Here is a 25,839-nt window from a genome sequence, read left to right on the forward strand (position 1 = left end):
AAACCTTTCTCGACATCAAAGGTTTCAGTGATGTTTTGGCCGATTTTGACGGAGCAGCTAGAATTTTCCATGATCATCCTGCACAAACAAAAGAGTTTGGCGGACCGTGACGGGACATGGATTTATATAGCTCGTCTTAAATATGTTAGTTCTCATAACATGTATTTTTGATCATCTTCATACAAAAATTTCTTCTCGTCACATTCGAAATGCAGAATGTGTCACGCCCGAAACTATTATATGATTTAGTATCAATATCCAATATTATTGTGTTTCGGGTGTGACTTTTAAAAAAATACCTAATTATTTAAGGTGAAAACAAAAATTCCATAAATGATTTAATATTTGAAACAAAACGATGGAACAAAATTATCAAAAATATTTATTATAAAACTGTTACAGGTGTGACAATATTAATGTTACGGGTGTGACATTTGATATTTTATTCTGAATTTCTCTTATAAAGTAAAAATATAATATTAAACTTGAAGTCCAAAACAAACTTAAAACATTCAATACCTTCCTTCATCTATACTTAATTTTTGGTATATTGCATAGCCTATTTCATAGAAAACAAACTCTTGAATTGATGATGCCATCGACATTTACAGCAGACTAAGGATATTCGTTCCAGTTCATGGTCTCATTTATATTTCGTCAGGAACACTTAACCTTGGATTATTTTGATTTTCAAAAATTTCGCATTAAAAAGATTATTTTTTACTCTCAAGTCGATAACTTTTAACCTTTCTTATGTACAAAGTGCTTAAAAAAGTTCGTTTTTTCTTTCAAAAATCGTTCCTACATACATAAATGACTGTGCAAAGCTCTCACAAACTTGTTTTATTATTTTGTTTTTATTTTTTTCTTATGAATTTTATTGGCTGTGGCTGTTATTTCATCTGCAAAGTACAAAGTCTTGATTTGTATCTTCTTTTTTTTGTTATCAGATGGATTTTAATGTCACACACAAAGTTTTGTTTTCATTTTATTTTTATTTTTTGTTTGTTTAGTTAAAATTTATAAAAAAAAAAAAAAAAACAGTCTACATGTTTACATATGCTAAATATATATAATATTCATGTTTAAAACTCGTTTTTTCAATAAATATTTTTTCCTTTTACTTTTTTTTCATTTTGCCTTAGAAGAGAGAAACATTTAAATTGTGTCCATCCCCAAACACGTGCCAATTGTTGAAAGGAGAAAAACAAAAAAAAAGTTGCCTAAGCGCCAGTCTGAAAAATCATATGCACTTGATTTGACATAAATTAAAATATCATCAACAATTTACCAGTTAAACTGGTTGATTCCGAGTTTTTTTTTGGTTTCTTTTGAATATTATTACGTTATCGTTTTAAAGTTTTGAATAAATACTTGTACGCAGACATACATTGTTTAGGTGCACTTTTTGTTTACAAAAAAAAAAAATTGTAAATACCAGTTTCATTTATCTAACACACAAAACTATACCAAGTGCAGCATATAAATGATTAAAAATTGGATTAAACAATCAACAATAACAAAAAAAAAAGAAAAACTTGCTAATGGTTCCATGGTCTATTTGGAGTCAATGTTTTTGTTTGTCGAATACAAATCCATGGAAATAGGTTAAGCTAACAAATGAAATGAAAAAAAAAATATCAAGAAATATTATCATTAAGATTGTTGACATTCTGAACGCATTTCAGGGAAAACAGACTTAGAGAGACCTAGACTTAGACGATAACAAAGCCACATATTTGTTCGTGGCTATAAAAACATTGTTTTTTTGATAATATTGCTGCGTGTGAAAATTTTAACAACCTCGAACTATAACCACGGAATTATGAAAATTAATCTTACACTAATTTCTTGTACAAAAAAAATAAGATTAAATTAGGCAGTGGTAAGGGTTGGTACTATCTTGAACAAATTTTTTCAAGTTTGATAAGAAACTGGTTGAATGATGAAAGAAACTCATAAATATTTAAGAACCAGTTTCGCGTGGACTATTAAATAATATAAAATTCTATGTCCATATAAATTATGTATTACTTTATTGTTTGACACTTTTAATTCTACAAACAAACGACTATTTTATTTTACTGACGTATGTATTTACCACGTTATCGAAAATTATGGGACAGCACGCTTTTTATTTTTTATTATAATCAAAATTAACAATCAAAAACAATAAGAGGGTGTCCACTTTGTTGATGATGATAATAAAATGCCTGCCGCACAACTTGTCGCTCCATAATATAAAAATTAATTAAAATATTTGAATAATAAAATCTAATAGCTTTACTTTGTAGTAGGAAAAAGCATTTAAATTGATAAAAATTTAACATTTTTAATCTTTTTGTTGTTTACGGAAAATAAATTGATTATAATTTTTTTGTTCGGAGCAAAATTTTGAACACTATTTAGCTTATGTTGATTATTGTTAATCTTGAAATAGGATTTTAATAGAATACACTATACAAATCATAATTTGATACTTGTTGATACACTACAACCCACTTGAAAAGATATAATTATTTATCTCATGATTTAAGTTTATAGATTTGTGGTGGGCTTACGAAATAACTTTTTTAATGTGTGTTTTGAATGTATAATGACAAAAAACACAAAACAAAATTTGGCATCTTTGTGCATTGTGCAGGTCCATTTTCAATATAAACATCTTTTACGATGTGAGTGGTTTGCCAGTTATCAACGATATTTTGCTTTTAAAAACCCTTAATATATCGCCCTGGGGTACATTTTAACTCATTATGGTGCCAATTGCGATTGCTAGTCTAGTTGCAGAATATAAAAAAAGAGCAAGAACAAATAAAAAGAGTACAGATCAGATGTAAAAGAAAAAAGGAAGATTTTCAAGAGATTCAAATACCTATTAAAAAAAAAAAAAATTAAAAAGAATAAATGCAAGACCACTTTTGTGTAAGCAAAAATAAAAAAAAAATGTATACCTACCAAAGAATTTTTAGAAAAAAAATTGAAAATCCTTAGAGTTATTTTTTTTTTTATAAATAAATTTTTTTTATAAAAAATTTAAAAAAAAAAATGTTATGCCATTCAAAAGTAAAAATTTGTAATTTTTCTAAAAAAAAACAGAAGCCAAAAAACTAAGTTAAATCAAAAAATATGGCAGATACGTGTCGAGTTATTTTATTTTTGATCTCTTATAACATAAACGTTATGTCAAATACCTTTCATGCTGATTTTTGGCGAATTATTTCTAAAACATCGTTTTGACCATGAAAAAATTTTTTATTGCAAATAAAAATATTTTGCATTAAAGAAAATTTATTGCAAATAAAATTTTTTGCATTGAAAAAAAAATCAATGCAAAATGGGTACATCAATTTTTTTTAATATTCGTCGAATTTCCTACAATTTTGAATATTTGACCACACATTAAATTAAATCTTCAATGTTATAGTTAAAATAGCTAATATGGTCAAATAGTCAGAATTGTTAGAAATTCGACGAATATTAAAAAAAAATTTAATGCTTTCAAAATTTAATGCAAAATGCATTGAATTTTTTTTTCAATGCAGACATTTTTTTTCAATGCAAAATATTTTTATTTGAAATACAAATTTTATTTTCAATCCAATTTTTTTTATTTTCAATGCAAATATTTTTCAGTGGCAATACAAATTTTTTTTGAATGCAAATATTTTTCAATTGCAATAAATTTTTTTTTAATTACATTTTTTTTATTCGCAATACCTACCTAAATATTTTGTTTTTAGTTTCAAATGCATTTTTTTAGCCCTGAGCTTCAATCAAACTATATATTTTTTAGAAAAAAAACATGGCAAATGAAAAGACATTTTCGCAATTTGTTTGCTTTTCCCTTTTTTCCGATAAATTTAAATACCGTCAAATATAATAGCAGTAAATAGAATGAATAAATTTTGCATATCAATTTGTTGCTACCTGTCTTTGTCTTTATCTTTCAATACAAACAATTATTTCCATTTATTACAAAACGAAAACCAACGTCAAACTAGATTAAACTCACAATGTCCCTCTATAACTTGAAAATTCCCACAAGACCCCAACCCAATTAGCATATCTATAACAAATATAAAATAATTTTATTCTAATTTACCTCTGCAATTTTTCTACTCTTCAATCAAAAGTTATTGTCCAAGAATCATGTTCTTCTATTTCTGTCCTACCTATATGTCTTATTCCACCTACATATTTCTGCTTATTTGCAGTGGCAATAACATCTGTCTGTCAGCGTCAGCTAATTAATCCACAAACAAACAAATGGCAAAAAAAAAATGTCAAAAGTGTCCTTATTATTATTATTATGTGTGGTAGTGGTTCCCTATAGAATACAAGTCGAGTATAGAGTAGGTACCTTTGATGACTAACTTAAGTTGTCAGTTGACAGTGAGTGCGATGCGTCAAGTTCGCATGTCAAGTGGTTTAATTAGCATATAGACCGCTTCGAACTTTGCACTGACGTGTCGTTTTTTTTTGTACTCCTCCTTCATTCAAATACAAAAAAAAAAACAAAATCACCTTTCCCATGCATTCCCCATGACAATATTACAAATAAACTTATTCAGCAAACACACGAGGAAAACTTGTGTATATTTTTTGAATGACTAAGAAAATTATTACATTGCGGCTTCTTAACAAATTATGAATTGTAAATTCAATTTTTTTGTTTTAGCTTTTTTTATGGGCAATAAAACGTCATTAACGTCACACTTACAATTAGTGATGCAGAAATAAAAGAAGTGGGCATACAAGATCAACATCAAATACCAAATCCTGACTTTTTTCTATAATTACAATGAATTTGTTCAATAAATTAGAAAGCTTTTATGATTAGATATGCCATCGATCGTTTATAGAAACATGATGCCAAACCAAAAAGAGTTGTAAACGACTGACGTCATACGCACCTACTCTTCATTTCTTACGTAATTCCCATATAAATGTAATATAAAATGCATTTTAAGTGAAGTGCCGCCCGCCTTCACATTAAAACATGAATCTGTGTTATTAATTTTCTAGAATAAAATGAAATGTACAATTTTATTAATACACAAATCAAGTAATAAATTATAAGTTTTTATAGTGTTGTTGCCTTATGGAACTGCTTTTTTTATCGACCGAATTAACACATCATAAAGAGTCTGAAGGCTGATTTGTTTATTTTTTTCATTTTGTTTATTTGTATATTTTTATATTTTTGTTGCATTAGGTGGGAGTGGGTTGATTTCTTTTTAATTTTAAAATACAAAAACAAAAATATTCCACCCCAAAAACAAAATAAACAATTGTAGAATATCACTCAGTAAATGTGTGATAACAACAAAATATAGTAAAAATATTGATAGAAATCTTCAAGGTTTGTTTTGAGGATCACTTTGTTTAATCAACACAGGGAAGTTAGGAAATTATTTTGTTGATTGAAATATTGAAACCTTTCCACTGTTTTTATTCGAATTTTATTTGTTTCTTTTTAATTTTGATTAGGTTTTTTTTTTTATAAATTCCTAATCTTATGATTGAAAGGTGTACTAGACGTTATAGTTATTATTTAATAAATTAATAAAATTAAAGAGCCCTTACTTTTCTTTAAAAAAAAAATAAATCTTTTAACAATGATTTAAGACAAACCTAGAAAAGAAAAGTACTCGTAGCCTTTTTCACCAAATACAATCAACATTGACAAATTTTTAGTTGTTTTTTGTTTGAACAAATTTTTAATTTTTTGTATTAGAAAAAAACCTCAAGCCTACATAGAAATATATTTTAAATTCAGAAAAAAAGTCACGTACATAGGAATAACTGGTGTTGATTAATAACACCACCACTGGTCTGCAACGAAAATAGAACTTTTTTAAGGAATTTTTGTTTGCTGCTTCCGAACATGAAGTCAAAATTTCGCTGGAACGTAACGTTATCGAAATACTTGAATGTTAACAGGTCTAAAACGCAATGTATTGAACATTTAAATATTAATAGGAACCAAAAACACAAGAATAACAAGAAGAACACATTTTGATTTTCCTTAAATTTTTGTTTTTTTTTTATTGATTTGCAAACCAAATTTAAATTTTTCAAATCAAATTTCCTTTTTGTGTGTCAGGAACAATTTTCAAACTTATTTTATGAGAAAAAATATCAAATTATGAGAATTTGGGTAAGATGTAAAAAAATATATGTAATTACTGGAGATGAATTTGATTTGCAAAGGGATGAATTTGAGTTGCAAATCAATAAATTTATTTTTTAAAGTGGTGAATTTTGCTTGGAAAAGGATTACATTTATTATTTTATTCTGATGTCACATTTGTTGGCTTTGATTGATTGATTACATAGTTGATAGGTACATAGTTGAACTACAAAGTAAAATCAGTGAATGGCAATTCTTTATTGTGATAAGAAATTACCTTTATGAGTTCTACAAACAAAAGAATTAATTGATTCCTTAAATTCTAACATTCGTTACGGGTCTAAGTCCTTCTATATTCGAAATAACACACCCATTAAATTATTTCCAACAAGGAATCGAATCACTTCTTACACCCACTAAAATTCTATTATTCGTTACATTGAGAAAATGTAAGTTCCGACATTTTATTGCCAAAACACATGACCAACACCCCAATCATCATTCACATTTGAGACCATTCGAATCCAAGGCCACATACAAAAGACATATAAAAGTTTTCTTGTTAGTTTTTAATTAAAAATGAAATCACCTTTCAATTTCATTTGAAAACTTACTAAATTTTTGCACCACCTGATGCAAGATGCTGATTAAAACGTAAAATGCATGCGACATTTTTCTCTTTTTTTTTTCTCATGAATATTTTTATGTATCACAATCCAAGGTGTAAATTTAATTTTTCGTCTTACAAATGAGTTTTTCATCGTGATGCCGTTTGTTGGGTGTGTTCTTTGTCGAAAAAGAAAATCTATTTAGCACAGTTCTTACGTAGGTACTGGTACCTACATACAACTAGATTTTTAAGAAATTTTATTTATAGAATTTTTTGTTCACTTGAAATAAGAAAAATGTTACAATGAGACGTAAGAACTTGCTTATAAACAATGGTTACGTGGAAACTTGCACGACAACTCAAGATACTAATTTTAATCACGAATAATTAAGGTTAGGTCCAAACATTCTTCCGAATTCGAACGAATTCAATTAGTCTTTAGTCACCTTTAGTTATTTATTTTTCTTCTAAATCCACAACAAGCCCCTAAATTCTATTTCGCAAACTAAAAAAAGGAAAGCAAAATAAATATAAGAAAATGCCTAAAAGTTGTCCCAATAAAACGTGCTCTTTGTCAGAACATTTCCTACTTCGCCAAATGTTAACAAACTGGCCAAGGTGATTCAAGTCATAAAGTTTTTTTTTTGGCAAACTACATTCTAGTTGATAAATTGTCAACAAAATACTTGGCCCCAAATCACAAATTACCCTAAATTTTCTTTTCTGCTTTCGAAATTATAAACATGATAATTTTTATAGTTTAATAATATTTTTGATTGATTTATTTATTATTTTTTGTGAAAATTTTCACTTGATCGAATTTTCAATTAGTATTGAAATTAAAAAATATTTATTTTGGACAATTTGCATTTAAAAACATCATAATGTACCTATTCTGGCAACTTTTCAGAGCCTTTTTATAAAAGTTAATTAAAACATTTTTAAAATTTAAATTAAGGATATATAAATTTTTAATGATTTGTGGGTGAAAGTTAATTAATGTAGAATGTTTTTCTCTCTTTGTTGAAAAAAAAATTAAATTTCTTTAAATTGACTTACAACTTCCGCATGGCCTTCGACTTGTGACTATGCAACAGCATGAAAAAGAAGGAAGATTTTAAATTTGCAAAATGTCGTTAAAAAAAAAATTTTTATAAAAATAGAACATGTGTAAAATTTATTTAACAAGGCAATTTCCTTTATACCAAGGATTTTATTTATTTCAATTTTAAATTTAAAGAACAAACAAAAGTTCAATATCAAAAAAAAAGGCAGATTTAATCATTAAAGACATTAAAATTTTTGTAAACATAAAAATGTTTTAACTTAATCTGCGAGTGTAACGGCTTCCGTAATTTATTTATTTTCTTTTTTTGTTTTGTTTTAAACAAAGTTCATCACTGCAATATTTGCCAACTTTGTGTATTTCTCAGTAAGGTTATTGTTCGATTTTTAAGTACTATTTTTTATATTTCTTTTTTTATTTTGCAACAGATGAGATTTTATTTCTTTTACTTTTACACTTTCTTTTTATTTAAAATTAAATTTTCATTTTTATTATTCAAAAAGTTGAAAATTTTTCGTTCAATCTTTTTTACGCTTAAAATATCGAACCATTTTTAAAACGCAAATTCCGAAAAATAGACAAAAATATTTCCTCTTATAAAAAATGAATATTGTAGTGTAGAGCCAGTAATAAAATTAATTGTTTTTTAGCTTATGTTACTTATGAGAAAAATAGTGCTTGTGCCAAAATCCTTTTTGATTCCTAGTTTGATCTATGATATAATAATATTTAAAGCGATTTATAAAAACATATAATTAAGCTCTATTACATGGAAATTTAAAGCTATAGCAACAACGTAAGATACCCATAACGTATAGTCATGGAAACATTAATTTTAATCAAATATTCTTTGTGTTTAGTTTATATCATTGCGTTACCAAAAATTAACTTACAAACTTCAACTTTTCTAAAAACGGAGCAAAAAACCAATAAATTAGTTCATAGAGTAAGAATCGGCAACTTTATGATGAATAGGGACGCATGAAGTTAATACAGGTTTATGTAACCTGAAGCCCAAATCCCATACAAAATATGGAAAAAAACTGGTGACAGAAAGTAACGCAGTAACAAATGCTTGTTGTATTGCTATTAGTTCATAATTATAGTATAATTTTGCAAGGGTGCTTAATACATTTCACAATAAGCTAAATACAAATAATTTATATGAATTGTTGAATATAATTACTTAAAAAAAGATCTAAAACAACTGCGTTACAAATAAAAAACCTGCGTTACTCCTCAAAAGTAACGTGGAGCAGTAATGCAGTTGTTAATATCTGTATAATTTCAAAGCTCTGTGTAAGAACGACAATTTTTTTTTTAATACTTATCTCTCAAATGCGGTAACTCAGTGGTAACACAATTAACACTCACACCTCTTTCACTGACTGTGGAACTTCTAATTTGTCTTGCTGACCATTGGCTATCATTTATTTAGGGTTACAGAAAAACAAAATGATGTACATTAAATTAAACTTTAGTAACTTCTTAAGTTATTTTTCGTATGGTAACGCAGGGTAGTTAACATTTTATTCAATGTAAAATATTTTTACAAAAATTGACAAAATGTTCGAGAACTTCTTCTCAATATCATGAGACTGATGCTCTTGAAAAACAATATTTTCTTTAAAAAAAAACTACTGCGTTACCAAGATAGACCATAATGTTGCCGTGATTTGCGAACAGTTCAAGCGACATTTTAGTTATGTTCTAATTTGTTGTATATGTATGTTAATAGTGTTCTATTTATAACTCACTATAGTATTTTCATTAATTTCAACCAAAGAGATAAATTTTTAGGCATCGAATGTCTTACTTTTCCTAACCTTTTTGATCGACTTTATAAATATACGAATAAATTATAAATAACGGTATAAATTATTTAAGTAATTTTTTTTTAAACTCTATTATTAAAAATATTAATAGATCTTATATTGTTTTATTAAATTCTAACAAAAAATTAATTTGAATTATTTCTTTTTCTTTCCAGGTAAGACAATCTAAATGATTTCATTTATTTATTGAATAAAGTTTGTATATTTAAAATCCAAAGATCAGAGTAAGTCTTATAAATTAAAAAACAAAAAATAACTCTTCATCAATTTAAATTAAATATTTACATCCTCATGTCTAGGAATATTCTATCAACAGAAGTACAATTTTATTAATTAATTGAAACAAATTGAAATTTCTTCTATTTGTTTATTTTTTTTTTTTATTCATTTGAATCTATAAAGATCTTTTTCACAACATAAAAATGTTCAATTAAAATCTTCAAGATATATATAAATGAAAATACTAAATATGCGCACTATTCTCGTGCCGCACTGCCCGTCGTCGACTCTCCCTTGTTTGTTTTCATTTTTATGAAATAAAAATTTAAATTTTCCACAAACTAAATTTAATTGTTTGTATACATTTTTGTTTTGCTCTTTGAAATAAAAATAAAAAAAAAAGATACAAAATTATTAGGATTGCGTGTATAGTGTTTAGGTTCTAATAAATTTAAGTCCATCTGCCTGAGAATTTTTTTTAGCTCATAATAAATAATTTTGGCAGAATGCCCTTGATGTTGATATACACGCGTTTCATTTTAAAAACAATTATTATAACTTTGCATAAAAAATAAATAATAATTCTTTTGTTTTGATAAAATAATGTTTTTTTTTTTTTTGCTGGGGAAAAGAGAATATTTTTTTTTGCTGGGTAATAATATATCGTTGAATGTTTCATTCTGTATATCTGCAAATAAAAAATATAAAAAAATATGTATATTATACATCTTTTTTTTTTTTCCTTCATAATGTATGTACGTAAATTAATGCGCCACCATTGATGGTAAATATATTTAATTTATATGTATGTATGTCAGTATTATGCCATTTTGAATAACGGCAATGTGTGATTCTACATAGAATTCGTCATGAACAGAACATATAAGTATTAATTCTATTGTTTGAATTTGTATGCTCGTAGGCCACACAGAGTAAGCGCAGTAGGACGCACGTGTATAGCCATAAGTCATGTTTGACGCAGTTTTGTTTTAAATTTGCAATTATGCCGTTTTCTTTCAATGAAATATAAATAAAGTGCAGCTGAAACAAAGATAACACCCAAAAGGCTTAAAATATCAGTTTGATGACGAAAATACGGACATCAATTTAAAATTTTGAACTCCCTCGGATCTTCGAAATCCAAAAATAGATTTTCCATTGAAACATATTCAAATCAAAACCTAAGTTCGCTTTCAAAACTAATACATCAAGGCACTCTATAAAATTAAAAAAAAGTAGAGGGATAGGAATATCCTAAAAACCTCAGCAAACTTTTGCCTTTGAAAAATGAATTTGTCTATGAACGAAATGTACTAGGAAATTTTTTGAAAATATCTCAAAAAAATACCTAAAAAATCCAAAAAAAAATTGGGCAACACAAATTACCTAGTTTTCTAGGAAAAAAATTTAGAAATTCAATTTATTTGCACACGTTTGTTAATCAATCTGACCTATCAGTCCTGTAAGTTTTAGATTTTTTTACAAACTTTCAAAAATCCCTTCAAATAAGAAACCACTCGAAAATACGTGTTTAAAAAAAAAATCATATTTTACGAATTCAACCCTACGAAAAAATCCGTATAACAATGTTTGTGTCTTTCATTTTCGCTCCAAGAACCAGCGTTGCAAAAGTCGGTTATTTATCGCCAAACCTTGCCTTGATTTTTCAAAATTTGGCTTTTAAAATTAAAGCATCCTATAACAGATTTAAAAAAATCTCATACAAAAGAAAATTGCATGATTTTTGTGGACTATTTTTGAATGCTGCTATTTTTAGCTCCAAAATTTATCAAAGTCGACTCTGCCCCTAAAAGATTCTGTCAGCCTTGCCAAGAACTACAAAAGGAGATGTTATAAATGACTCCGAACCTGGTTGCTTTGCTAGCTTAAATCATTTTTTAGGCTCTGAAAACTTACCCTATTAGGCAAGATACAGAGGCCCCCCAATTTAATGCAAGAAAACAAAGTCATTCTTATTAGATTCAAAATACCCACAATTCGAACTCGGAGTACCAGAATGATGTTGAAATAATGTAGGTATCTTCTTTAGAATTCGTTCATATTATGATAAAAAAAATATCAGGGAATTGGGTTTGGTTTTTTTTTCCACCAAGGAATTATTTCGTTTACGGTAGCAGAACAAGTTACGGAAAACTAAAATATTTCCAGCAAGAGAAAATTAAATTTAAATTAAATTTCAAAATATTTAGAAATATGGACAGTAAAACATCCATCTAAAAACACAACCTTGCGCTTATTTTTTTCTGGTATTGACACTTTAATATGGGAATGTGATAAACAAATATTATGAATGAATTAAAATCAGCTGTCAGAAAAGTATTGTTTCCGCAAGTGCTATTCATATATATTTCCTCGAAAAACGATAAAAAACTTAGCATTCATGATAAATGTATACAATAATTCCACTGTAGTTAGGCTGTTTTGGTCTATATAGAGCAAATGCGAATAAAAACAAGTTCTATCCCATTATTTTCCCAACGTTTCGTAAGTATTTCTTACTTCATCAGGGGTAATTTATTCAATCTATTAATATAATGTTGATTTAGTTACATTTAATACAATTAATTATTTTTTTCCATTCTTACTTAATAATTCAAAACATAATACATAATTTGCTTCCCTTCCGCTCCTATTGCATATGTCCCGGAGACGGCACTGACACAAAATTGAACATAAAAAAACAAATGTAAATATAAATGCAAGAACAACTAAGCAAAAATAAATAAATTAAAACTAACAAACTCAAATATGACAATTAACACTTATATCACAGCTGGGTATCAGGTACTTTAATTAAATTGCTACAGCATAGCTTTGTTTAATGCTATCGGTGTCTTCTTTTGTGTTCATCGTTCTCTTTATTTGTTGTTGGATTCTAAGACTCTCCAGAGTTAATCTTGTGTTAAGTTTGCTCTCTTTATCTAGTATTTTTACATTTTTGAAGTCCACCGTGTGTCCGCTTGTTGTTATGTGCTGTGAAAGCCCTGTTGTCTCTTTATGTTTTCTTATATCAGCTTCGTGTTCCGCTAATCTCGTTGCTAAATTTCTCTTAGTTTGACCTATGTATACTAGATCACAGTTTTCATTATTTTTTCCATTGCATTTAATTTCGTAGACTACATTATGTTGTTGTTGTTTTTGTATTTTAGATTTTGTGTTTGTAAATATTGGTTTAAGTGTGAGATTTGATTTATATGCAAATGATATATTTTCTTTTTGTATAATTCGATGTAAGCTTCTGTTGTCAGTGAGCTTGGGCACATATGGTACCGAGAAAAACTTTTTTGTATTGTTGTTGGTTATTGTTATTGTATTATACAATAATACAATAACAATAACCAACAACAATACAAAAAAGTTTTTCTCGGTACCATATGTGCCCAAGCTCACTGACAACAGAAGCTTACATCGAATTATACAAAAAGAAAATATATCATTTGCATATAAATCAAATCTCACACTTAAACCAATATTTACAAACACAAAATCTAAAATACAAAAACAACAACAACATAATGTAGTCTACGAAATTAAATGCAATGGAAAAAATAATGAAAACTGTGATCTAGTATACATAGGTCAAACTAAGAGAAATTTAGCAACGAGATTAGCGGAACACGAAGCTGATATAAGAAAACATAAAGAGACAACAGGGCTTTCACAGCACATAACAACAAGCGGACACACGGTGGACTTCAAAAATGTAAAAATACTAGATAAAGAGAGCAAACTTAACACAAGATTAACTCTGGAGAGTCTTAGAATCCAACAACAAATAAAGAGAACGATGAACACAAAAGAAGACACCGATAGCATTAAACAAAGCTATGCTGTAGCAATTTAATTAAAGTACCTGATACCCAGCTGTGATATAAGTGTTAATTGTCATATTTGAGTTTGTTAGTTTTAATTTATTTATTTTTGCTTAGTTGTTCTTGCATTTATATTTACATTTGTTTTTTTATGTTCAATTTTGTGTCAGTGCCGTCTCCGGGACATATGCAATAGGAGCGGAAGGGAAGCAAATTATGTATTATGTTTTGAATTATTAAGTAAGAATGGAAAAAAAATAATTAATTGTATTAAATGTAACTAAATCAACATTATATTAATAGATTGAATAAATTACCCCTGATGAAGTAAGAAATACTTACGAAACGTTGGGAAAATAATGGGATAGAACTTGTTTTTATTCGCATTTGCTCTATATAGACCAAAACAGCCTAACTACAGTGGAATATTTAATCCAAAAAATTGGTCAAATTTAACATATTATGTATACAATAATATTTGTTGTATTTTTGTTTTGAAAAAAATTCTTCAGAAGCAAAAAATAATTAATTAAAAATAACCCAAAACCATGCTATTTTTTCCGGCAGATGTGTGTTGGTTTTTATTTTATTTTCCACCAAATTTATTATATTAAGTGAAATTTACAGTTCTGTTTTGTTTTTTGTCAAAAAATTGGAACAAGCATAGCCAACTCACAAACAACATTCTGCTGCTTGTGAATGATTCGATTCGTTACTGAAAAATATTCCACACTGTCTGGCATTGTTCCAAAATAGAACCCAACACAAATAAATACTAGAAATAGGCTTGTTTTGAAAATACCATTCAATTCATGTAGAATAACAGAAAAACAGAAAAAAAAACCCACATGTGAGACTATACTGGAGAATTCCTGAAAAAACCTATCACACACTTGCGCTTTCAATGTTTGCCAGACAAAAACAAACAAAAACATCAAAAAACACGATCAAAACAAAGTTGAGTCAACACGCATTTAGCACAATCCAAAAATGTTTCTAAAATGAGGTGAGAAGTTCGTGCAAGAAATTTTCGTAAACATACGAAAACACATTTTTTTTCGAAATCAACTTGTCTTCTATTTGATCAAGATATTATTATGAGACAGGAATATTATCAGGAAACAGATCTTTATTATTGTTCTTTCACGATTAGGTAGTTGATTGGACTTTGTGCAGCACACAGCCCGCCATTATGCCATGCAACAACGTCAACCAACAACCAACCGAACGTCTCAAGAACTTTCAAACCATTTGGGTAATTTTCCATTCCTTGTTATTATTGATCGTGGCTCGCGCAAAAGCTTTTTGTTTTTAGCTACTCGAAGCAATCTCAACGGCCTTGCGTTTGTCGTCGTTGTCGTGAAAAAGACATGCAGCATTATAAATGTTTGTCAATAAAAACAAAGAATTAAAACAAACAAATTGATTTTTATTTTTTTTAATTGATGCGACACATTACACTCGAGCACAGCTTTATTATATTGTCACAATGTTGGTAATATTATAAACTATATTAAGTAATAATAATAATTTTGCTCACCACTTATAAACGAAAAGGAGTAAGTAGGTAGTTTTCCATGATGATTCGAGTGTGTTTTTTGTTTTCATTTATAAGTTTTGTTATTTATTTATCACTTAAAACGATAACATAATATTGTTAAGCTCTTAAGTAACACAATTTTTATCACAAAACTTGTTTTGATTGCAATTTTATTTAATAAAAAAAAAACAAGGAATTAAATGGGTAACAGACCGATCAATCATTTCAGGAAGAGACAAAAAAAAATACTTTATTTCTTCCATGATTTTTTTTATTATTCAAAAGTAGATTTCCCTGGTTTTGAGCAGTCCATAGCTAGAAGTAAAAAAAGAAAATATGTACTTAGATTATACTAGTATCTTTTTTTTAATTGAACGAATTCCGTAGAGTTCGTCCTTTAAAAGCAGTAAATTTTACGCTATAGCCAACAGCTGAAAAAAAGCTTAAAACACCAGGAGCCAAATTTTAAAATAAAGTTTTAAGACTTATTATAAGAAAATGCAAAACCACAATTTTGCGATTGCCTCTTAGCTTCCTTTAAAAACTACTTGTAGCTAATTTTTTTTAGGTATATATTTCTTTAAATTTTGAGATACTTCCAAAATTATTATTCGAATTAAAAGAAAACAAAATTCAAGGCTTTTTATAGTATATTTTTAATAAATTGATAGAAATATTATTTTTATGTTTGATTTTTAAAAACAACTGCGCAAAAAGTTTATCATAAAAGAAAACATATAAACAGGCTACACCACCCACTCAGATATTTTTAATGCCTTTTACCTTGACCACATTTGATGATTCCAAGCATACTTGTACAATGTACAATTGACATTTTCACTAATGTGTATCATTTTGTTCAATCTTTTGTTAATGTCTATCATTTTGCATTTGGCAAAAAATATTTGTTTTCTGTCATACAAAAAATTTTACGATTTTGAACTTTTTTTATTTTTAAGAATAGACCATTACTGTCCCCATTTAAAAAGCAATAAAAATAGATTTTTTTTAATTTAAACACAACTCATAAAAACAAGGAATATTCTTAAATTAAATTAAAAAAAAAAAAATGTGTTTAAAATGAATTTAATAGATATAAGAGTTCAATTTTTATATTTATTGTGAAATTCAATTCTTTTGAATTTATTGATAGCTTTTATAATCCAAATGGCCTTTCTCAGTAGCATTATTAACAGTCAATATTTGAGGCCTTGAGATGTAGAAATCTGCCACCTCTTAAGACAAATAAATGTTATAAGAAAATGTGCAAAAAATGTGCTTGAAATTACAGTCATTAGGGGAAGCTACTCAGAAATCAGTAAACTTCCATGCGACCAGCTTGAAATTGGTAAAATCCTCTCAACTAATCACTGTAAACTAAATAAGTGTCTAAGCATTGGAAATCTTAATGAAAATATCGGGTTTTATGGTCTGTAATACTGTTATGCACTTAAAAAATAAAAGCTACGATATTATCAGTCCAAAAGTTGTATATTACATTGATTTACAAGGGTTTTGCTGCCGAAACAAAAATATACTTTTCTGAAGGTTTTTGGTGTGAAGTCAGAAACAACTAATCAGCTCCCTTTTTTGAGATATTACCGTTAGAAAATGCAAAAATAATGTTTTTTTGAGTTCTTCGGACCTTATTCTTTTGTATAAGGAAAATAGTAAGAGGATATTTAGTGACGGTTTCTATCTTTTCAATATCGTTTGTATTGCCCGAGATATCTTAAAATGAAGTAAGTGGGTTTGGCTTCATATATCATAAAGGAGATAATGACGTTATAAAATTTATGAAATATGCCAAACAACTGAGGATATCTCGGGCAGTAAAAAAGATATCGGAAAGATTTAAACAGATTTTAAAAGGTGGAATTCTAATAAAAACCGTTACTAAATGTGTTCAAACAATTTTCCTTATATTAAAGAATAAGGCCCGAAGTACTGCATTTTCTAATGGAAATATTTCAAAAACAGGATTAATTTTTTTTGATTTCGGATTCGAGTTCAACACACCGAAAACATTCAGAAAAGTATATTTTTGTTTCGGCAACAAAAAAAAAAGTTTAATTTTGTTAACCAGTGTTATCGAGCGAGTTTATTATCACTCCAAAAGGTGTAAATTATCAAGCGAGTTTCTAAACGTAGAAATCTGCGAAATTCCAATCGCGTGTCTTACTTGCACTTAAAAATCGAAAATGTTTTTTTTTTTTGTACGCAGTTGACAAGTCATTAGTTCTGCAGATACCGCATGATTTTTGGACGACGAAGAACGAAGAAAGTACCTAACTATAGACCTGCGTCATTTTCTGTGAAAGTACATACATATTCTAAATGAATCATTAAATTCACTAATTTGGAGAACGAGGTATAGGAACTCAAAAGACCCTTTACAAAATAGGTCTTGCGCCTTTACTACGTTCATTTTCCCTTCGGAATTTTATAGCGGCAATTCTGTGAAACGAGCTTTATCTACATCTAAACCATTAGCCAGGGCACCCACCTATCGTCCCAAATTCCAAAAAATCGATCAAAAACAAAATGAGACAAACACGTGCTGGTTTTTCCCACAGCTGATGATGGGGTTTAAAAGGGGTTTCCACCCTGCAGACAATACAATACATGAAAATGTTGTGCTATACTCGTATATCAATATTTAATGTACCTATCTACTAACAACATTCACACAAACGAAAAAGTGTTGGTATGTTAAAGTTTACAAAGCCATTTATTTATTTTTATGGAATTTATTATATTTTTTTTTTATGAGGAATTTTAAATGTTTTTTTCCTAGCACATTGCAGACTTTTTGTATACTTCGAAATAGAAGAAAACAAAACAACAAACTCGTCATCATCGATTTTCAAGTCAAAAACGACCCACAACCACAACTATCATGAAGGTAAAGCTTAGACACTTTAATTCAATTCAATGAATTCTATATTCGATTTGTCATTTAGTTTTTTATCGATGCAGTAGTAGTAGAAGGTAGGATTGAAAGGTCTTCAATACGACAAAAGGTTATGAGTCTTAATAGAATCGTTTGATATTTGTTTTAATTGAATATTCTTGAATATTATTTTGTTCGACAAAAACTGTTAACGAAAAGGCACGAAACAACAGCACAAACATTTCTATTTTTTCCTCTTTTTGTAGGAAAAACAGTCATAGCTAAAGCCAAACATCGTCGTGTTATGCAAAATAGCTAAAAATAAATTTATTTTCTCACAACACAACAATATATATTGTTTTCCAGAGATTCTTTTGTGTAATATGTGGGGGTTGATTGGCTTATATTTTTAAGCTAAAAGCGCAATCAATCGTGTGAACTTAACAGTCCATTGGTTTTTCTTTCTCTATAAGAACGTGACTAATAGAAGTAGGGTACACCTCCTTTGGGGTCATCATTGGCCAAAAATAACTCATTGTTTAATAGATTTGTTTGTGTTATGAATCAAAAACACGCAATGTATTTTTTTTTTTACTAAGAAATAAAAACTTTATAAGATTGTATTTGAAAGAGGGCTTGGCAGCGGCGGCCATAGTTAAAGTGAATAATTGTTGTGGCAGGATTTGTATTTTACACTTACCATGAACTCTTAGAAAAGCGATAGAATTAAAAATTTACCTTGAACTATGATAGAGGTTTTAAGGCTTTAGGTATTAAAATTCGTTTGAAAATGCCGCACATGGGGTTAGTATCGAAATTGCTCAAAATTAGGAGACGAAAAAAGATCTTCTGTAATAATGAAGATTTGAAATTGAGCATTGAGGCGTTAAAATAACTAAAAATACATCAATCGAAAATTTCCATCTACCAACAACGATAGCTCGCAGAAACAGTGTTTATAGGTCGTTTGAAAGCAAGTGGAAAATTCATTGATAAGCCGATTAAATCTGGAATTGAGACATGCAAATACTGTTACCAATTCGGTTAAGGATCATCGGTTAGTCAGTGAAAAACATTTTTTATCGGCTAAAGGTGGTTTGTAAACTGTTGAAACACTGTTAAAAAGTCAGCTGAAAAATCGTTTTGAATATTTCTTAGAAACACTGATAGTTAACTGATAAAAACCGTGAAACATTAGCGGAAAAAAATTTGGATAAGATGGTTTTGAGCTCTGGATTTTGATAAGTCTGTAAGAAGTCAATGTTGGGTTGCGGAAATGATAATCTAGTTAAAAGCCACTGATTATTTAGTGAAAAACTATTAAGAAATAAGATGATGACCACTTTAAATACCACCAGCCGCCACCTTATAACAATAGAGTTAACACTTAAAATAAGTGGGATCTGCTTGAATTCTGTTAAATTTAAGGTGAACTTCATTCCATATTAATGTGAAGTTTCATCTTAAAAACCGACTACCTAAAAATAAATTTTTTAAATAATTATCGTCAGACTTTTGCTTTATTTGCAGTTTATCATACTCATTTCCAAACACCCGCGTAGTGATCCACTGTATCTGTCAATTTTTTTTTTTTTCTAAATTAAAATGTTTCCACATAAAAAGCAGATTTTTTTCCGCTTGAATTAAATGGATTTATTTTCAAGTTGCACATTCAAGAAATTAAGAAGATCTGTCCGCTTAATTTAAGACGGAAGTCATCTTGGCAAAAAACAATGCAATCCGCTTAATTTAACACGAAATCCGCTTGTCTTTTCTTTACCTATATTTGTAACCGCCCCTATTTAATTTTTTTTTTTTTTTTGTCAAACATTCCTTTGAAAAATGTTCTAAATACGCCTAAAAATGTTGCGATTGAATTATTGAGTGCATCATTTCCGATGTTTTTAATTTATGAATGTAATGTATGGTATTCGCGAAACAAAGGTGGCAAATAATCTGAACACCTGAGTTAAAACTTATACAATTGCATCATAGTTGCCAGTTTTTTTACTGACGTCAATGCTTGCGAATGTTTTGAACAGTCGCAAATCGTTTTTGAATAACTTCTAGTTCCTTCTACATCGCTTTTTTGAAGTAATTTTAGTTTTTTTTTTTTTTTTTTTAGAATACGCTATTGTAAACTTATGTCAATACGAAAAACCAATTTTCGGACAATGAAATACTGATAATTTGGCGAATTTTGTTCTTTTCTGTAAAAAAAAAACTGCCAACGATAGAACTGTCGTAATAAAATTGTGGAAAAAAGACTTCTTCAAATGAATCATTAGAGAATATTCATTTAAGTATACTCGTAGTTTAATTTAAATTATTATCAATTTTATATCGTGACAGAAATAATGTTCAGTTAGCACGTTTAAATATTTAAATGAAAAGGATTAAAATAAATTCAAATTTCAAGATATATTTCAACAAATTAAATTCATAATCCGTTGGTTGCTGAGTCATAATACAGAAGGTTTTGTTGCGGCTTATATTTTGTTTTCTAACTGTGTCTAGACTCTATGTCTCCTGGGTTCAAACGAAATAAACCCGAATCGATAATAACTACACAAATTGTTTGTCTAACATTACTTTTTCATAATGAAAACAACAAATACAAAAAGCACAAAAACAAAGACATAAAATCTGTTTTTTTTTTTTTTTGGATTGAAAGAGAGAGAGAGAAAGAGTGAGAAAGATATTTGATTTAAATATTTCTATTAAATTTCATTGAAATCAGAAAGGTCTTGGCTTTTTGTTTGCAGTTCGTTTATTGGCCACTATGTCATTAGTACACGAGAATTCATTTGACACTTCGAGGTCAAATGATACCTATTATAAATGAACACCTTTTAGAAGCGAAAAAATATTAAATAAATTTGTCTTTAGTTTTTTCTTCTCTCTTTAATGGATTACGATAAAACACGCTCCGACTACATGCATTAATGTTTTAATACCCGAAAACTTCTTAATTTACTTAACAACCTCATTGAGCTATGAAAATATACCTGTAGTGTATAGCATAATGAAATGACTAATGAAAAAAACAAATATCGACCTGATTTGCTTAACTTTATATATGAAAGTCGTTTTAGCATCAAAAATGTTGACTATACACACAATAACTTGATGGTTATTGCTTTATTACTGCGACTGGAAGAAATACGCACACGAAGATTTTTGCCGGGGCGGATATTTTGCGTGAATTGTAACAAAAGATATGAAATTTTTGTTTGGCAGTTTTTCTAAGAAAAAGTGAATCCAAAGTACAAATTCCTGGAAATCGAAGGGTACCATATTTTGAACTATATTTCAATTGAAGTATCAAATAAACTTAACAGAGTTAACAAATATTGTTAAAGAATTTACTAATTCTTAAAAATAAAATTTTTTTGGAGAAACCAGTGCGAGAAATCTTGTAGAATATTGATAAATGTAACAATAAACCCAAAATTATTCAAATATACCTACACCAGCTGAAAATTGAAAAATACCTTAAAAAACTAAAAACTTCACATTTATTTTTAACATTTTCATAGAAACAAAAATAACTTTTAACGTAAAAATATTCTTAACGTCAATATAGACATTTTAAGCAAAACGTGTTAGTAAAAAATTAATTGTTATATTTTTCTTCACGTGTTCATTTGAATCAATAATAAATAATTGAAATAATAACAAACAAAAAATACGTCAAAATAAAGAAAACATTTGTATAAATAAATCATTGGGAAATCCAGATTAAAAATATTGTGTTTCATCAATTTCAGACACAAATAAACACACGAAAATAAATTGATTTCATGGCAAATATAAAAGCCACGCACTGTTCAGAAAGATTCTATTGAATTTTTTTGAAAGCTTGTAAGCTTAAAGACATTAACCCTCATTAACTCTACTTTAATGCGTTTTATCTTATTTTCTACTCAAGTCTTCGTTTCTTAACATTAAAAACGTTATTTTCAATAATTTATTGTTTTAGGAAAATTTTAGAAATGAAGTTAGATGTACGATTAGATAACTTTCAATATTCAATTTTTCAACCAAAATAGTTTTTCAACCATAGGAATTGATTTCAAAATGGTTTGCCGTTTTACAAAATTTTAGTTTTTGAATGTCAAGGATTAACCAATGTTATTGTATTCTAGAAGGAAAATGACTTCTTTTAGATTTGAGCCAAATAGATCTAAAAAAAATGTACCTATTACAAAACAAAAGTTGTACCTTCAGATTAGGGCTGTAAAAGTAACGACAAAATGAGTACCCGCATGTATACGTTAATTTTGATACTAGTACCCGCATCAATAATATCGTTACTCGTTACTTTCGTATGTTTCGCATTTTTCGCATATTTCGTATGTTTCGTGTGTTTCGCATGTTTCGTTACTTTCGCATGCTTCGTGTGTTTCGTAGATTTCGTATATTTCATGTATTTGATACGTTTCGTATGTTTGGCATTTTAAGTATGTTTCGTACATTGGTATAAGGGTGTAAAATTTTTTTTTTTGAAAAAAACCAAAAACAATTTCTATATACATTTTAAGGTCTAAATTTTACTACATTTTAAGTTCATAAACATTAAAATTAGTTGCGGCATTCTCATGTAATAAGAGTTTAAAGGTAGCTATATTGAATTTTTTTCGTTTTTTTTTTAATCAAACGTGGAAACTTTTTTAATTTTTTTCTAAATTTTTAGACAAAACTTGGGTAATTTTTTGTTTATATTCTTTCAGTTATCTTATCACAATTATTTAGAGACCTTTATTTCAAAAGTGCAACGCGCAGATCTCGAAATATTAACACTTCAATACAACCATGTCGAACAATTTTTCATTTATTTTTTCTATTGAGAGTGATATTTAAACCTCGTTTTCTCTGCTTTTTTTTGTGTTGAAAATTTTGCACCGAAAATAAACTAATTTTTTGAAAAACCAAAAAACTTTTGTACATTCTTAAGCTAAATATCAATACCATTAACACCAAGGCCATTAACAGATTGGTTGCATCGTGGATATACATATTTCGACCAAATAAAGAAAAATATCTCTTTTGATATTTCTGTATAAATTATCGATAACACAATGATTATTGAACCTTGACACTACTGTTTTAATCGAGACAAACTCCAGATAATTATCTGCAGTTAGCATTCTGACTATGGTTAAGATACCGACACGAGATGCGAAATGCGACAATATGAGTGTATCACTTCATTTCGTATCTTTTACATCGGATTTAGTATTGAAACTGGAATCGCGTCGTTACTCGTATGTTTCGTATCTCGTACGTATCGTTACTCGTATGTTTCGTTACTGGGTACTGAAGTAACGAAACATACGAGTAACGATACTGTTTAGAAAGTAACGTTTCGTTACTCGTTACTGAAGTGAATACCCGCATTTTAGTAACGAATACATACGATTTGCTACAGCTCTACTTCAGATTAACTTTATCTTATGTATATTCAAGTTTTTTGGTGCTCACACATTTGATTTAAATGAACTCATTCTTTTGAAGTAATTGTAAAATGGATAGTTCTGTAAGAATTTCAACACAAAGAGTGCAAATCGTTTAAATAGGTACTTTTATTTCAACATAGAGAAAAATAAGGCACTTAGAATCAAGATGATGCTTCTTTTTAAATTGATCTATTTAAAAACAAAAATAATTTAATTGTATCAGTTGAAAATAAAAAGATTTCTGATTAATTTAATATGCATGCTTATTGAAATTAAAAGATTAAACAAAAATAAAAGAATGTTCATCTTATTTAAAAAGGATTATATCCTTACAATTTTGTTTGGCCATAGGTATATTTTGCACCGTAGATGTTAGCTACGTTCGTTTTGGGCTAATTCGAACTACTTTTTCAATAGAGTAATAGTAGTTGAAGGCAACTTTAAGTTCTAAACTGTAGATAAATTAAATACTCCCAAAAGAACGCAGCTTTTATGTTTACATAAGTACAAACAATTAAGAAGGCTTGGCAAAAAAAACAAATACATCAAAAATCCGCTTGATTCCATTTCAAGTAATTTGTTTTTTTACATTTTATAATAATTATTAAATAATAATATAGTTTTAAAAAGTAAAACTGAAGTTATACAAGTAGGTTGGTTTCCTGGAGAATTTCGTATCAAACCAGTGCAAATGTATCCTTTCGTTTTTTTTTTTTCAACACTAAATTATAATCCTAAATGTTATCGTCCTACTATTTTAAACAGTAGCAAAAACAAAAAACTAATCATGCAACCTAGTTATTTATTCGATGTAATCTTGTCATTAGTTAACCCTAAAGGCGTCTCTAATATCAATCCATATCATCCAGGACAGTTGTTCTAGTTAAAGTTATTAATATTTCATTTTTATTACCTTTGATTGACACCATTTCACTTTTATTATCTAATAATAAATTCACAGTAGGTACATGTAAAAAGGTCGGTAGGTAGGTCGTTACCTACCTATAATACCTCTAGTTAATGAGTCTACAGCTAGATTATTATATTCCCACAAATCTATATAATAATCCGATAGTGAAAAGACGAAAAACAAAAAACAAAATTCGATATGGTTGAAAAATCGATAGTTCCGTTTAAAACATATGTACATAATCTGGTCGCAAAAAAAAATCAACTTAATTGCACAATAACTCGATACAGGTATACCTACCCACTTCTTTTAGTTTATTTACTTTTTTTTTCGTTAAAAAAAAAAGATTAAAAATATAGCTACATCCTATTGAAACAAAAAAAAAAAATACTTTTTTACAATTAAAATTTTTCATTCACACGAAAATCTACCTACCTACCTTACCTGCAAAAAAATACAAAATTTCTGTCTGTGCCTACCTAAGTAAATAATTAAATTTCCTGGCAATTTATTTCCACAGAAAAAAAAAATCTACGCACAAAATAAAAAATTAAACCTACAATTCCAAAGCCAGAAAAAAAAAAATACATTGAAATATGTACAAAAAATAAAGTAGGTACACGCAGACAAAATTTCTGTGTGAAAATTACAAATCGAGTATATTTTTTTAAAGAGCCCACACTGAATTTATTTTGTTTTGATACCTCTACCTTCCCTAAAAAAAATAAAAAAAAAAAACAACATGTTTATACTTTAATCGTCCAACATACTACTTGTACCTATATCTCTCTACAATATCATTAAAAATTTTAAACACATCATTTTCGTAGTTGTAGGTAGAGTTGTAGGTATACCAAAAACCAACCTATAAAATGATTTTTTTTTTTTAATTTTTCAAAAAACACTATTTACACTCAACTTTATTCTCTCCAATACAATCAAACCCAAAAACAAAACAGCTGAGTTTTTAACTTCACAGTCAAAATAATACCTCTACTTGAATCCAGAGATGAGTATTTACTTCATATGTAGCAGATCTACTTCATTAATTTATTTTGATGTATCTGCTACGTAGCAACCTATTTCTACTTCGTTTGACAAATTTTTTCTAACGAACAAAATTTCATTTAAGATGTGTTGTCTTGTTACATTTTTTGTTAAAAAAATGCATTGTTAGTGCTCTTTATTTTTAAATTGGCTCACTAGGCACTGCAAGAATTTCACATCATATACATCCAAATCAAAGACCCATCCAAGATATCAATTATTTTATGTAACCGCCCAGATCCCCATAATGGCTCTGGGTCCGGTCATGCATTTTGCATAAAATAAAGCAGA

General features: G+C 28.1%; 1 protein-coding gene and 2 long non-coding RNA genes across 8 annotated transcripts in view; 2 read left to right on the top strand and 1 right to left on the bottom strand.

The window, feature by feature from the left end:
* Positions 1-25,839, top strand: part of LOC129905136 (protein bunched, class 2/F/G isoform) — a 232,052-nt gene that overhangs the window by 197,373 nt on the left and 8,840 nt on the right. The gene's annotated exons all lie outside the window — the stretch shown is intronic.
* LOC129905137 (uncharacterized) lies at positions 12,289-13,186 on the bottom strand. The gene is made up of 3 exons (XR_008770550.1): positions 12,626-13,186; positions 12,473-12,542; positions 12,289-12,410 (listed from the first exon to the last, which is right to left on the bottom strand). It is a non-coding gene; the product is annotated as an uncharacterized LOC129905137 (long non-coding RNA).
* On the top strand, positions 13,226-14,157 carry LOC129905138 (uncharacterized). Its single transcript, XR_008770551.1, has 3 exons — positions 13,226-13,786; positions 13,870-13,939; positions 14,003-14,157. It is a non-coding gene; the product is annotated as an uncharacterized LOC129905138 (long non-coding RNA).

The sequence above is a fragment of the Episyrphus balteatus genome, chromosome 1 (assembly GCF_945859705.1).
Source record: "Episyrphus balteatus chromosome 1, idEpiBalt1.1, whole genome shotgun sequence".
In the NCBI taxonomy this organism is placed as follows: Eukaryota; Metazoa; Arthropoda; class Insecta; order Diptera; family Syrphidae; genus Episyrphus; species Episyrphus balteatus.